The sequence below is a fragment of the Anser anser genome, assembly GCF_964211835.1.
Source record: "Anser anser genome assembly, chromosome: 1".
Lineage (NCBI taxonomy): Eukaryota > Metazoa > Chordata > Aves > Anseriformes > Anatidae > Anser > Anser anser.
In genome coordinates, this window is record NC_139720.1 from 169,278,796 (window position 1) to 169,295,249 (window position 16,454).

General features: G+C 39.2%; 1 long non-coding RNA gene across 2 annotated transcripts; it reads right to left on the bottom strand.

The window, feature by feature from the left end:
• Nucleotides 1-2,087: 2,087 nt before the first annotated feature.
• LOC310883554 lies at nt 2,088-15,495 on the bottom strand. 2 transcript variants are annotated; one of them, XR_014573593.1, is made up of 4 exons: nt 12,858-15,495; nt 5,951-6,678; nt 4,637-5,054; nt 2,088-4,474 (listed from the first exon to the last, which is right to left on the bottom strand). It is a non-coding gene; the product is annotated as an uncharacterized lncRNA (long non-coding RNA). The 2 variants fall into 2 exon arrangements; XR_014573594.1 differs by having other exon boundaries at nt 5,940-6,678.
• Between the last annotated feature and the right edge of the window lie 959 nt (nt 15,496-16,454).

The following is a 16,454-nucleotide window of genomic DNA, read 5'->3' on the forward strand; positions in this document are numbered from 1 at the left end:
AAAAAGCACAGTGATGGTCATTATATCTAGATCTAGATTTCAAATATTGCTTCAGTCTTGGTCTTCATCTAAGCAAAAGTAATCAACTGATAATGCTATTTGTTCTAGCCTTTTTACATTATGGAGAAGTGGATTTGTATGTGACTGTGAAAAGCATTTTTTTTTTCCAAATGTAAATTATGCTAGAAGTCCAGAGAGTACTCTTTCAAATGTTGTGAGTCTTGATTATTATACCAGCTCTAGTGTTCAGCTAAAGCAAAGGTTGAAGTAGGCATTTATGTAACTTTGGAGTCTTGTCCCAGATGAGATGCTTCAGTAAGTTACTTTGTGATAAATTTTATTTCTAGAAATTTTCAAGGATCATTTTTCCCCACTTCAAAATTTCTTGGCCACAGCCAGATGAATAATCTGTCTTATTTTTCATGGTTACTTCATGGTTAGCTACTTGGTTATTCCTGTACACATCTTCCTAAACACTCTCAGCATTCTCTTAAATACTGAATCTGCTTTTCAAGGCCTTAGACATAGCACTCTTTTTCCCCATTCCTACTAGATTTTTACACTTTTAACATTACATCTAGTTAGGAGGTTAAAGCAGCTCTCATTTTTTTGTTTTTACATTCTAAAATAGGGGACTTTTAAAAAGACCAGGTGCAGTAGCAGTTCCTTAATTCCCCTGGATTTCTCAGGTTTTATATCCTATATACAAAATTTATAAGCCTGACTTAAAAGACTGTAAGCTGACTGCTACAATAAACATGAATACTTCCTTTCTTTTCTTTATATCTTTCCCAGCACTGATCGTGTAGATATCTGTTAAGTAGTAGATTTTAAAAATGCCCTGGAAAATGGCAAATGCCCATTCCTAGACACAATATGAAGTGCAGTTGCATCACATTAACCCACATTACGAAAATGTTGTCAAAACAACTCCCCCATGTTGTTATAACAAACAAAGAACTGGTTGGCTGATTTCATGTCCTACAGATAATTGTTCTGTCTTCATACCTCTTGAATAGATTTTCAATGGAGATACAAATTGAATAGTGTACCAAATCCAAACCTTCATACTCATTTGCATGAACGTATTGTGCAGTAAGTAATTGCATACTGGAATAAGTAAAAGAATTGCCAAATAATGTGACTAAACTTCAACTTCTCTTTTTGCAGACTGGATTAAATAATTTTATTTCTAATATGTCATGGGCCAAGAATATATGTGTAGACGGAGTCACTGAGGTAAATCCAATGAAAAATAATTTGACCACGTGTCTGAACATTTCATATTTTCCAAAGTTTGAAATAATTTTAAATTCAGTTCAGAACAAAAATGTGTATCATTAGGCCCATCCACAATACAAGCAGCGCATTTTAATGAATATGTATACTTCATATTCAGTGTGTTAGCTCTAGCAGTAAAAATACCATGGAAATTATTTTTGATTACTGTAATCCCTTCTCAGTTCTACTGGACTTTTTCCTCTCCTCTCCTCTCCTCTCCTCTCCTCTCCTCTCCTCTCCTCTCCTCTCCTCTCCTCTCCTCTCCTCTCCTCTCCTCTCCTCTCCTCTCCTCTCCTCTCCTCTCCTCTCCTCTCCTCTCCTCTCCTCTCCTCTCCTCTCCTCTCCTCTCCTCTCCCTCTCCTTTCCCTTTCCTCTCCTCTCCCTCTCCTTTCCCTTTCCTTTCCTGAATTTCACTCATGACCATGGCATTCATGCAAATTAAGGCTTGTTGACAAAATAACTGTAGTTTGTAGTAGTTGTCATTCCTCTAGTTGTTTTTGACTGAATTTCTGCCACTCAAGACTATCTAATTTTGGTTTAATGAAACGCCCTAAAACTGTTTATTAATGCATTTTAATCTGCATTTTGATGAAGAATATGAATTCTTCTACAGCAACATTCTTCAGTAATTTTTTCTCCTACAACAACTTAGCATTCCTCAGTAACAACTTTATCACTGTTTCTGTTGAGGTATTTCAGACATCATTTATTCACAATAAGAAGAAGACACGTTATTCCATAATGCTGTGAGAAGACTGCAAGGTTTGCCCATCAGAATTACACTTAATAGCGGAATGTAGAGACCCATTAGCAACCTGGCAGAGAGAGCTGACCGGTTTAATTTATCAACGTTTCTCTCCTCTGGTGACAGCAACTATGTGAGCTGGGGGGCTTTGCAGAGGTTGGGAGAGACAAATAGTGAATTTTTATTTTTTCTTTATTTCTCTTTTTAAGCACAACCAGCAATAGATACTAGCTCTGCCTCATTTCAATGTACTGAATGCAGTAGATGGAAAGTTATATCTGGCATTACCAGGAGATATGAAGTTTTTCCATAGGCACACTGTCGTTCTACTAATGGCCTAAGAGTTCTTCACAAACTAGTTTCTTCATCCATTGGAATTTTTTCCTTTAAAAATTCCCATTATGGGATAAGGTGAAAGCTTCAGATTTCATAAAATTTTAACAAGAAAACAAAAGAAAAATTACTTCAGACACTTTGACATTTTTATTTTGATAATAGGGAAACAATTGCTTTAAAATCCTATGTTATTGTAGTCATTATTTCTAAATAAATAATGAATAGAAGTAGAAAAACAGAGCTTTATTGTACATTTCAACAATTCCAAACTTTTCCTTCCAAATGATTTTCAAGACTATGAATATATCAAAAACAGCTATTTCTTAAGAAGAGCTTTGGCTTTGATGAACTGCCATTTTTTTTTTTTCAATTAAAAACATTTCATGATAATTTAGCTCTAGTCCAAAATCCATTGAAGTCATTACAAGCTTTCTTTTGATTTCAGAAGTTTTTGGATCGGGTCCACAGATGGGATTTATGCAAGCAGGGGAACAGAAAAAGCACAGCCATTCCAGTGGTCCAGATTTTAAGCTCAGATCTACACGTATAATTTCTCTTAACTTTGGAGACAAATACATGTAAGGGCAATATTTGGCCCCGAGAATATTTTCAAAAGCAAATGAAATAGAACCTGAGAATTACAGCTGAAAAAACAGCTGATTTGCTTCTTGTTGTTATTATTATTTGACATATACGGTAATTATTGCCTATATTATTACAAGAAAAGAAGTTAGCAGTCTACAGTGCAGATAATCTTTTTTTTATGAAATGCAGCTTTAAGTCCAAGCAATTAATTAATTTCATGTTCCTGACAGCAGCTAATTAGTCACAACACAATCCATTTCTCCAAAAAATAAACATAATAGAAAGGAATGCTTTAAATCCACAAGATTTGGACACACATTCCAAATAAATTATTTGATGACTAGAACACTCTTATCTTACTTGTGTTTTTCGTACATTGACAAGGCTCAATCCTGAGCTCCTTAGTTTTTTCAAAGTGACTTTGTCACTGTCCTGGTCCCAGAATGTGGCAGCCATGAAAGCAATTGATTCCAGTGAGAGCAACTGGGCTGTTTTTAAGCTAACGCCCACCTGGGGCTTGGCAGTGTATTATCGGCAATGTAAAGGAGCAGTGTGCAATCTCTCCTGTCTTTTTGTAAACACCATTGGCAATGTGAATAGGAAGGAGTTTAGAGCTCATTACAATGTCTTTCACCATCTTGGGTCAAGATACCCGCAGTGAAATCTTCAAGGCTGTTTTCTAGTTGCAAAGGAACATGAGCAAGCAATGAAGGATGGGGAACATCATGCAGGTTTGACATATTGTCAATTATATTTTATACAGATACATAGAATAATCAAGCATAGATATATGTAAGTGTACATCTACTTATCCATCTTTAATATGCCATATACGTAATACATCAAATTAAACTTGATTCAGAACTGCTATTACATATACTATAGTATATGTTCTGTACATGTGTGTAATTATATAAAAAAGAGTGATTTCAAAGTTATGGGTGTATAACATTATGGTATATCCATTACGAAGAACACCAAACATGTACTTGGATTTTAGATGTACACCCACTGCAAGACAAATAGGTTTCCAAGTTCCCATTTTGACTCCTTTATATGCATATATATATATATATAAAAGACTAAAAGAAGCTTTGTGTGCCTGAAAGTCTGTCACAGCCACAATAGCTAGTTACCTCCACCAGCACACCTTAATTTTCTTGTGTATACAAACATGAACGCATGCAAACATATGAACACATACACACAAAAGGTTTTTTTCATTCTTGATAGCAGAATACATTGCACACTTAAGACTTCAAAACTCAATGTAAAAGTAAGCTTTCACCTACATTTTATTTCTTGTAATAATATTTGTTAGATCTATGATCCACAGCCAAATAGTTCACAAGTAAGCACCTAGGCATGGATTAATCGCATGTAACATAAAACCTCTGTAAGTTCACAAGTTAGTTGTTCAGTCTCTGTCTTCAGTGACTGGCGGGAGACAGGCAAATCATCCTTTTGTAAGATAGGTATCTCAGATAAGTAGGTGAATCACCAGCTGAACGTGCCTATTTCTCTCCACTAAAAGACAAAATAAGTAGATTAGATTTAGACAATTAAATATTAGACATTTAAAGTCAGGAGTGCTGAATTACACCTAGGAGGTATACATGGAGAAGCAGAGGAAGGTAGCTGGGTACCTGAAACTGAATGACATTAGCACATTGGGTTTGTTTTACACACCTGCAGTTTGGACACAGCCTGGTTTTTCAGCCATGGGTGATGGAGGAAGTAATGGCCACAAGGTTTTGACTGTGGCTGGTGTCTCTTCAGATGACCTAAATGTTAACTCTGCCCTTCCAGCAAAGTAGGATATGTGTGGGACGTCACGCTGCCAGGTGATAACAAAGACCTGCTCTGAGGGCTAAGCTGTGGTTTGCCGTAGGCTCATGCACAGAGCAGAGTTTAGCTGAGCAGCCTCAGGCACACACCACGGAGTCATTTGGTGATGGGATGACCCACAAGATCAAAACTTGCTCTTCTGTAGCCCTGTCCTGGACAATGAGGAGAAGGATTAACCTTTGGTGACCCTGTACCCAAAGCAGTGTATGCTTCCTGGCTAGAGACTCTTATCTCCTTTTCTTTCACACTTACTCCACACCTGCAGGAAGAAAGAGAAGTAGTAGTATTTCTGTGTGTTTTGGCCTATCATGCTGTTCATAACACTTAACAGCTCTAATGCTGACCCCTAAGATCCTCCAAGAAAAAGCATAAGGAATAATTTTCATGAACATGGCACATTTTCCTGTGCCTTCAAAGAGTCTAGCTAATACAGATGTAGACAAGGTGTATCAAAAATGATCTGAAATATTAATATTTTGACCCAACTAATATGAAGCCTAGAATGTTCCATATCATGTTGCTACTGCATAGGAATCCATCTTCATTATTTCCTATTGTGCACACCAATTTCTCTGAAATGATTGAAGCTCATTGCTATAGTTCCTGAAATGATACTTGGAATATATAACTACAAATGCTTCTCAGTTATAGAACTGTAAAAAAAACCTGAGCGTGAGAAAAGGCTGTGATTCTCTCTCTGAGATTCAGGAATGCCATAAACATCTGAAGTTAACATAATTAATCACCAGAGACACAAAATGAAATTCTTTGTATTATCATTATGTATGCCTGTTGTTTTATAGCACACATTTCTGCCTTGAAATGTTCTCTAAGATGTGCTATCTTATTATTTGCCAGAGTTTATTTAATATCTGTGAAGGTTTACACTTTCCCTCAAAACTAAACAGTCATAAAAAGGCTGGAATAAAAATTAGAGTGACCATGTAAACTATGAGTGAAAAGGTGCTCCTAAATATTCAGAAGTCAAGCACCTGACACCACACTTGCAGGTTACCACATCAGATATCTTACTCTGTTTCTACTCCTAGGTGTTTGTAGTAATGCACCAGCATCAAGGATAGGTAAGTGCAGGTGCAATGGGACTTTGTTTCCTAACTGGTAAACAGAAACTTATACTACCTACCTTGATCTCACCTAATTTTAGTCCTTGTAATAAAGCATGCAAGATAGGAATGTATTTTCTTCTCCACAATCCCACAGAAGGAGACAGAAAGAGGAATTTCCTTAGGGCAATTAGTCCATGTAATTCCTTTTAGCAAGTGCCTCTTTCTCTGTCATTATAGTCCTAATATCCAGTCCTGGATATTCCAACCCTTGTGAACCAAGCTGTAATACAACTCACGGAACTGAACTTTTCGACAGCTTTGCCACAATTTCATGTACAGATGGTATCCTTCAAGCATTTTGGAGGAGCGTTTGGGGAAGAATTGGCACAGGTGAGCCAGGTGGGACTCAGCTTTCCAAGAGAAAAGTTGACTGATTTGCTCTGTCAGGGACCAGGCAGCACAGCTTGCTCCATTTATCCATAATACTGTGTTTATCTGTTCCTAGTCAGCTGTACACAGACAGGATAGCTCTGCTGGCTGTGAGATGCCTCCATCCCAGACTGTGCCGAGAGGCACAAGGAGAGTAAGCTGCTTTTGCCCTCAATCCCCACTTCTCTCACATAGGGCTGGGCATCGTCTGGCCATAACAGAGACTGCAGTTAGTTCGCCTTTGAAGTGGGAGGTTGAGTCACACCATCTGTGAAATCTTCATTTTTCATCATTATGAAAATGCATCCCAGTGCCAGGGTATCCCATTGTTTATCCACTGTTCTGGCACGGCCATGCAGGGCGCAGGGATGCCAGTCACAAAGCAATCTGTGAGAGGCAGACAAACACAGTAGGTGAGACTGGTTAGGCTGTATAGGCTAGACACCTCCTTCAAAAAGGGCCAGTTTGTTGCCAGTATGACTGGGAGCCCTCAGAGGCTTCAGAAATGTGCCCTTTGGTATCTTGGCTTACAAGTCAGTTATACATGAAAACAGTATGCAGCAACACAGCTCCTGCCTCAAGCAGAATTACATGGGTTTGCTTTTTGAAAATAATGGCTAAAAACACTTTCAACTAAGAGATTGATTCATGCATTTGCAGTTATATAAAACGCATGTTTTTGCCAGAGTATCTCATTATGCAGCCACTGTTGGCATACCAATGTGATGAGCATGCCAATTAACCACATAATTGTGAAGAGGATGCAAATAGGACTGTCTCTTGTACCTTTTTCTTCTTCTAGATTAGCAAGTAAAATGCCAACTCTGAAGTATGTGTACCTTTTGCAATTAAATCAGGATTTCATGTATAACTTCCCACAGCTACTGCCAGTGATCAATTCTGTTAATAAATTATTTCCTTTGCTAGCAATATGTCATTGTATATCTCAGTTATTACTAATTCTCTATCTGAATTTAAGATTTCAATAACTTTTTAATGCAAATACCTCCACCAAGTTATTAAATTGTCAAAATCTTACAGTGCAATAAATTCTTACTTTCTTTCTCTTTATGAGAACTACAAAAGGCTGTTAAAAAAGTAAGTGACATACCTTAATGGTGGTGAAAATTCCCTTTATCTAGATCACCTACATTTGAGTTATGCAGGTTTCCCATATTCAAGCATTTCTACAACAACTTTTAATTTGAAATAAGAGCTGAGATTCTTTTTTAAGTACATGACTTCAGGGAGGTGAAGTTTGAAGAAAAATATTAACTATTATGAGAGTTCATGATAAATTCTTGAGATATATCAACAAAGAGTCATTTTCAGAGAAGAGGGGTGTAAATAGTATTTAATTTGAGAAAATATTGACCTGAATCTTCCATCAGTTGCACTACTTTATATGGTGAAATCCCCGATTTACTCAAGATCTCAAGACATGACATTTGGTGGGGTAGAAGCACCTCTGAAATGCAGCCACTGGACAATAGAGATACACCTAAAAAGTCACTACAATACTGGTTGGAGTAAGGAAGATGTATCTTTTGTGGAAGAGGAGCAGGTCAGGGAATGCTTGATCAAACTGGACCTTTGTGAGTTCATGGGCCGTGATGGGATGCACCCACAAGTGCTGAGGGAGCTGCAGATGTGATTGTGAGGCCATTCTTAATAGTCTTTGCTCAGTCACAGTGACTGGGAGAAGTGCACAAAGACTGGAGGAAATCAAGCGTTACTCCTACCTTCAAGAAGGACAAGAAGGAGGACTGAGGGAACTACAGGCCAGTCAACATGAGCTTGATCCCTGGGAAGGTGATGGAACATTTCCATGAAGGAGAAGAAAATCATCAGGACTAGTCAGCATCAATTCACCAAGGGGAAGTCATGCCTGAGCAACCTGATAAACTTCTATAATGAAATCACCAACCTGATGGATGAGGGGGGAGCAGTAGGTATTGTCTTTCTTCAGTAAGGCACTGTCCACCATAAGATCCTCATAGAGAAGCTGATGAAGTATGGGCTGGATGAGCAGCCAGTGAGGTGTATCAAAAACAAGCTGAACAGCTGGATACAGAGGGCAGCGGTCAGTGGTGCAAAATCTAGTTGGAGGTGGAGTACCCCAGTGGTCAATACTGGGTCCAGTTCTCTTTAACATCTTCATTAATAATCTGGACAGTGCGGCAGAGTGCACCCTCAGCAAATTTGTGGATGACACAAAACTGGGCGGAGTGGCTGACTCACCAGAGAGCTGTGCAGCCATGCAGATGGACCCTGACAGGCTAGAGAGGTACAAAAATCTCATGAATATCAACAAGGAGGAGTGCAAAGTGCTGCACATGGAGAGGGACAACTCCAGACAGCAGTATAGGCTGGAGGCCACCCAGCTGGAAAGCAGCTCTCCAGAAAAGGACCTAGGAGTCCTAGTAGACACCAATTTGAACATGAGTCATCAATGTGCCCTTGCTCCTAGAAAAGCAAATGGTATTCTTGGCTGCACTGGGAGTTTTGTGTCCAGTCCTGCCCCACCCCACCCCCCCAGTACAAGAGAGACATGGACATACTGCAAAGAGCCCAACAGAAGGTCACCAAGATGATCAAGGGACTGGAGCACCTCACCTATGAGGAAAGGCTGAGGGAGTTGAGACTATTCATCCTGCACAAGAGGAGGCCCAGGGAGGATCTTATCAATATCTGTAAATACCTGTAGGGAAGGTGCAAAGATGATAGAGCCAGACTCTTTTCAGTGGTGCCCAGTGCCCAGTGCCATGACCAGAGGCAAAGTGCACAAACTGGAACACAAGAAGCTCCATCTAAGCATCAGGAATAACTTCTTTATTGCGTGAGTGACAGAGCACTGGCACACACTACCCAGACAGGTTGTGGAGTCTCCTCCTTGGAGATCTTCAGAAGCCACCTAGACATGGTCCTGAGCAGCCTGCTCTGGGTTGACCAGGTCTGCTTGACCAGGAATGTTGGACCAGATGGCTTCCAGAGGTTTCTTTCAATCTTAATCATTCTGTGAGAATAGATGTTTGATTGATTTGCAATATTAGGTTTTTATGTATAGAAAGAAAAATACATAAACCCATTATGATTTGGGGTGTAGAAATATCTAAGTTGTAATGTTTATAAAATTACATTTATGAAATGTTATCATTAAGGGCTATGTGGTGTTCTGTTGTGTTTTCTGGCACTATAGAAATAATCATAGCTATATTGATATAGCAATCTTTCATGTAAATGTAAGATGATAAGTTTTCCTAAAGCTTTTGAATAGAGTCACTGTCAAAATGAAGAATGAAATACACTGGAAATTAATACCTTGAGATTTTAAACTAAAAATAAATATTAAGCTTTTCTCAGGAGGATGGAAAAAATGAATTTGCTTAAAACAACATTCTTGTTATGTCCCAGAGATTCAAAAGAAGTCAAATTATGAGCTCCACCACAGGCTTATAAGCATCCATATTGTTTTGTTTTAAGATACACAATAGTCTGGCTTCAGCACAGGTTAATAACCTGCCAGAAGGTGCCTCCACATTATTTAGAAGACAACATGGGCCAAGGACTGTTCCAATAAGGAAACAATGGTTGCTGTTACACTGTTTTGGGGATGGAGGAGCTTTAAGCTACATGCATGTGAGTTATGGCTTGCCACTTGCCCTCTTAATGGGCCCATCTCATATAACAGTGCACAGATATAGCCCCTGGGCCTCTAACCATATGAGGTGGCCTAGGATGTTCAAGGTATCTGCATGAGATTATAAATGTCCCACTTGTGAGCAGCCAAATTGAACTACCATGAGTATTAGGGGAACTTAACCACCAAGCTTCCATGTAATCACCTGTGTGAAGACCTCTGCCCACTGTAATCTGAGTTTGTGACAGAAATCCCGCCCATGGTCCCAGATTAGCTGCTTAAACTGCATTCAGCACCATTCAAACACAGTTATCCTGTCTGACCAACAGCTGCTACTGCAGAAGGGTACGGATATCCCATACCTGTTAGGGGCATGCAGGTGTCTTGGATAACCAGATGCCTTAGGTGTCTGAGTCTACCTCAGAGGGCACTGGGCAGCTGAGTTCATGGAAATGAATCCTATGTATGGTGATCAAATTCTGAGTAAACTTCTGAAAGAAATTACTTTCATAGGATTATTGGCTCAGGGTGCTAGAGTGAAACATCTCAGGTTCAGATCTGCTGAGGCTTACTCACAATGCAATTCTAATGATTCATGTGGGCTTTCGAGACAGCAGAGTTCTGTTCTATAAATGACACTGATATCAGCCCACAAAGCAATGGATACACTGAGGTTGAAAAAGGATCTTTTCATTGTTTTCCATACGTGATAAAACCCATATTGACTATGGTTTACAAGAACTAAAAGAAGGCCCAGTCAAGGCTTACCACCTGTGTCTCAAATTGTTTATATATGATTGCAATATTGATATTGTTCTAACCTCTGTTTTGCCTCTGTCTGCCATCTGCAAAGCTGGGGGAACAGGTTTTCTTTATACTTACCATGACGGACTGTGTTATAGATGGAAGGAAATCATGTTTATATAAATACATAGTGTGTATACAATACATATAAAATAACTTGAACAACTTGTCTGAACACCAAATATTCAGGAAAGGACAGTAAGTCACCTCTGTTATCAAAGTGCAAACAGAATTTAGTCCAACCAGATCATTTCTGAAACAGGTGGCATGCAATAGTATATTTGAAGGTTATGTGTCTATGTCAAACTTAGCTACAATAATTGGTAAGAATACAAAAGCCTAAGTCATTTAAAAATCTAAGTAATAATGTTGAACTTCCTTCATTGATACAGTAAGAAATTGTCTGGTAAAGGACCAGTACTAAGTTTTATGACTGGTGCTGAAATGGAGAAATAATATTGTGTATGCATTACTATAAGATAGGCCTTTGTAGAAAGGTAATAAATGTGTTCATACCTTCACTTCAGCAACTGTCAAGTGTATAAACACATAGAGAGACAGAAATAAAGGGCGTACCTCACTGGCACTGGAAAGTGTGTTTCAGAAAGAGATGCTGAATGAAGCCAATCAACGTCTGAAGACAAATGCTGGGAGCTTAGTGTGAAACACCCTATATCAGCTGAGCTGCATGGAACATCAGGAGCAACCTTTTGCCTACGTAACTTTATTTTGGAGTTAAAATGTTCTTTTAAATACTTGCTGCTGGTTACTTTCTTAAAGATGGCGTTGTAGGGTGAGGAAGGCATCTGAGAACCAAAGTGTCTTCCTTTGTCATTTGGTGAAAGACTTCAGACCTGTGCCACAAGCCACTGAGATCACAACAGATTTTGGAGTTACCCCAGTGTTCTCTGAATCAGAGATGTCATACAGGAACAGTTAGAAAGAGGGCAATTAGAGCTGAATATTTCAAGGCACAGTGGGACGTGACTTGATAAAACAGGAGAGAAAATGGGGAGACTACAGAGTGCTCATTTCAAAATGCAGGAGAAAGAAAGGAGAAAAGGCTATATGCAGGCCTCAAACTGGAAGTTTGCAAGATCTGCAACTCTGAAAAGGACTACAGGATTAATTGCTCACCCAAAAAGTAGCAGACCCACAGCAAATGCACCCTCAGGAGCCTGCCAGCCACCTGGTTCTGATTCAGAAGGAAAAATACAAACCAGTGAGTCATCAACATCACTTCCTTCTGCACAATTCATTTCCTGAAGAGTTTCCCATCCATTTCTGATTTCCTGTAAGACCTAGCAATCACGTGGCTGAAGATCAACATATGAAATTTCACACTGACAAAATAGCAAGAGACAGAAAGGTTCTTCTCAGAACATGTACAGAGCACTATATATTTAGCTTTTTTTTTTTTTTTTTGGTGGGAGTGGCAGTGGAAAAGACAAACCAATTTATAAATTAGGTCAGTTTTCCCTGTGTTGTTTCTCAACTGAATCATCACATTGAGTTGATCGCATTTTCTAATTTAAAAAGTTTAAACATGCAGAAAAATGTACTTTTTTGCTCTTCATCTTATCATGTACATCATCAGTACACTACCACCCTCTTCCACTAAAAATATTCTCCTTCATGCCAACTATGAACATGCCCCAGGCTTATTTCTTAAGAAACATTAAGCATTACTTCATAGAGCACATTGAAAATATGTCCAATAACAACACAACATCTAAGAAAAATGCAGAAACCATTATTTGCTGTCAGTGAGATTAGCAACTAATTTTCATCTTAGTCTGGAGAAAAAAAAAAAAAAGAGTGGTTTACACTTTACTTTTTGATTTCCTGATGCAGATTGCAGCATTTAGACTTCATGTTCCTTTAAGCAGTCCCACAAGCGAGACCAGACTGGTCAAGTGAGTTGATTTTATTGTATGTCACTGTCAACAACACCTAGATTTCAAATTCTTATGGCAAACAAGAGATAATAAAACCAAAGGTTCACCTTACAATTATTATTCATTACAGCTGGCGCAACACTCACAAAATCAAGAAATTTTGAAGACTGTGGAAACTCTGAGTGACTAGGATTTCCCTTTGGCAAGCCAAAGTCATTACTTACCTTGGGGTAACCATGGCTGTTTCAGATGCATTGTCCATTTCTACTTCACTCTTGGCATGCCTCAATTTCACATACCTATGCTTGCATTATTTTGGCCAGCAGTATCCACTGAGCCTGCACCTGCACCCTAAATCTCCACCACCCATTGCACCAAGAGTGATTTTTTTTTTTTTTTTTTGCCGTTACAGAATTCAGGTGTTATAAAACTCCACGGCAGTGAGAAGGAAAGCTGGTTGGGCAACATCTCAGAGAATCCGCACGGTTACTGCAACCATTTTATTCTGCCAAAGGGAAACCCTCGTAATGGAAATTTCCATAGCTGACATCCTTTCTTGACATCCTTATGTTTTCTGCTGCCATGACTCACAAGCAATGACCTGATGTGTAGGAGGTGAGAGTACTTGGAGACTACCTTAAATAATGATTACAGGACAGCTCTGTGAATGCAAACATCAGATTTTGATTTGTCGACCAAAGAATAATGTTGTGTAAATGTATGGCCTGATCCCCAGTCTCCTCCAGATTTCAGAGACAGGCATACTTCTCAGGGAAGCCACAGAGGCTGCTGGCACTCTGGTGGTGGCATGATCTCTAGCCTGAATTGGTTGATCTAATCTGGTTAATTCATAACAAACTTAATGCAACTAGACACCCACTTAAATAGCCTCTGGCTAACTGTCTGACTTTCCATCCTATCTGTGAAACTGGCAAACAACATTTGGGAAACTGAAAACTTTTGTCCTATCCTGATTTTTAAAAGAACTCTGTGCAGATCCAGAATATGTGATCTGGCTTCATTGTGTCAGAGTGAGGTGTTGAAAAAAAAAATCAAATAAGTCATCTGATTCAAATGTAAGGATGAGACCATGGTATGTAAAGCTTTAACATGAGACATAAACATAACTCTGTCCTTATGGAATTCAGTGTCCTTACAGTGCCAGCACTTCTGTATTTCATAGGCAAAGAAAATATGAGTTTCATAACAGTTCCTTAATAGTATCTAGTTTAGAGGTTGGTATTACATTTGTCAGCACCCAATGTATGTTTCTTACCAGCTTCAGTAATCATTTGTTAACCAGCTTAGCCAGGTGAACAAATACCAGTATGTGAAGATGTTCAAGGGTATGTATATATATATATATATATATATATGGCTGAGATACTTGTTCCTTGTCATGCCAAAATGAGGGTTTAAGGAATTTGAGATTCTTTTGAGGCTAACCAAGAGGACAGTTGAGGGGTTCATGGGTGACATCTGCCAAAGGCAGTCTTTCAAAAGAGAGATCTGTGGCCCACGGGGCCAAGTAGTACAGAGTGCCTCATGGCCACATTAGTTTGAACCTCCACTGGATCAAAGGGCAATACCACATTCCCTTGGAGGAACTCTACGCCATACTAGTCATTTTTGTGTGTGTGTTTGATATGAGGGCTGCACTGCAGCCAGTGGAACAGTCCTTTCTCAGGGTGATTGTGAGGGTATATGTTACAGGTCTTGCAATATGGCATGTATTAACTTGAGGATGTTTGGGAAATAATTTTGGAGAACTATGGAGGACGGAGGGAAACAAAATTGGTGGAGATGCATCCATATTGCCAGAAATCCCTGAAGTGGGCCTAGAACTGGTTAAAACCAACAAATATGTGATATGACCAACATGAAAAAAAAAAAAAAAGCTAAGTTATTTGATAGTACAGACATACTAACAGGGTCATCACTTTGCAAATGTTCCTTTCCACTCCTCTCTTCACTGGAGTTGTTGCTCAGCATGAGAGAGCTCACCTTCTAAACTTCATGACCACCTCAGTGTTGATGGCCTAGCTCTGAAATGTGTATTGCAAGTGGCTTAGTAGAAAACGGCCATGGCACCACTTCTCTCTGGTCTACAAATATTGTCATCAGAAACAGGAATTAGTCAAGTGAACAGGGAATATTTCAATAACATGCTTAAAGGTGACAAAAGTTTATTTCACAGTGGAGATAACCTCAGCAGGCTGAATTAGGTGGTCCTTTCAGCACTGAGAAAAGGCTTATTACTGTGGCTGAATACCTCAAACGGCATATAACAGTGCAGCTCAGCAAGTACAGTTACACCACCCAGCATGGCAAAGGATGCAAGTGTGAAAGTCCGCCTGGGGGTCAAACCCCTCTGCTAGGACATCACCTCTAAGTGATGTGAGATCGATGTTCCGCTACCAAAAAACATATTCTAGGGGAAGGTCAACACTGCTGCTGTGACTATTTTTGCCTACAGCTGGCCTTCCAACTATGAGCCATGAACTACCTTTTGAGAATTACGTGAGGCCTCTCCCTTCCAGGGGCCAAGGAATGCAATCCACCCTTTTAGTCCCTTGAGGAAAAATGCTGTATCCAACCACTGTCAGGACATTGTGTGAAGAAGGGCTTGGCTGCCTTTCTGGTACCCTGAAACCTTCCTAATAGAAGGCATGTGGGAGCCTGGTCTGAGCCAAAGTGCAGATGAAGGCCTAAAAAGGCCTGGGTCTGTGGCAGACCTTGTAGTGGAACATCCACTCCAGCGCTTCTAAACTGAAAGGAAATATTTACAGCAATATTCCTCAGCACCTTATGATCTTTCAGGGAAGGAATGGCAAATGAAACATTCTTCCTGAATGTGCCTCTCCTGAAGGCCAAAAAGTGCTTCTGTGGACCAATGTTTAACAATATTGAAGAGCAAGCAAGGCAATTCCTGAAATCAAAATACTTTGTTTAGTTATAGAGCAGTCTTCAATACTGGAAAAACATTTCCCTGACCTAATATTAAAAAAAAATGCTTTTGCTGTTTTTGAAGTGATGAACAGGATGCTATGCTCTAACACTAGCTAAACAAACACATAACTAAATATTTATGAAAAAAAAATTAGCTTCCCACTGCTCAGAGAAGAGAGTTCTGCCAAGGTCTTCTATCTGGCAAACACAAAGTCATAGCCAAAATGCAGGGCAAGGTTGTTCCCGCTCCGTCTCTCATAACTTTCAGTGGGGAATAAGGGCAGTCATAGTGCAGAAGTAGTTTTAAAGGCCAATAATGACAGAGCTTACTCTGTTGGGGGACAGGCATATCAGAGTTAGAACATGGATCAATGTGATCTAACCTACTAGCAGCAAGGTTGTTGTAATAATTAACAGGCACTCTAATGCCTACTTTTTAAACAATATATCATGTATCTGTAGGTGGAAAAAATAGCATCCCAGGAACGTAAGTGCAGTTAAATATGCAAATTTAAATTTAGAGTGGATTGGCTCCTGATGTACTAGTGGTGCAGACTTCATATTGGAGTATTAAGGCTTCTTTTTAAATAAAATTACATGAAAAATTGTAGAAGAAAGACCATATTCAGGTGATCTAAATTAATAATTTACTGGTTTTTGGTTCTTGGATCAGAAGTTACAAAACAAATTGATTTTTGATGTTTCTTAAATGATGCAGGCAGAGTTAGACACTTATTAATTGCACATGCAGCAGCCACCAGTAAGATAGGCAATACTTCAAACATTAAGAAAATCATGGAGGTGTGACTAACCTAACTAAGCAGGTTGGATGTCCCTTTGAAAGCCTCCACTGGCAATTACAAGCAACTTAA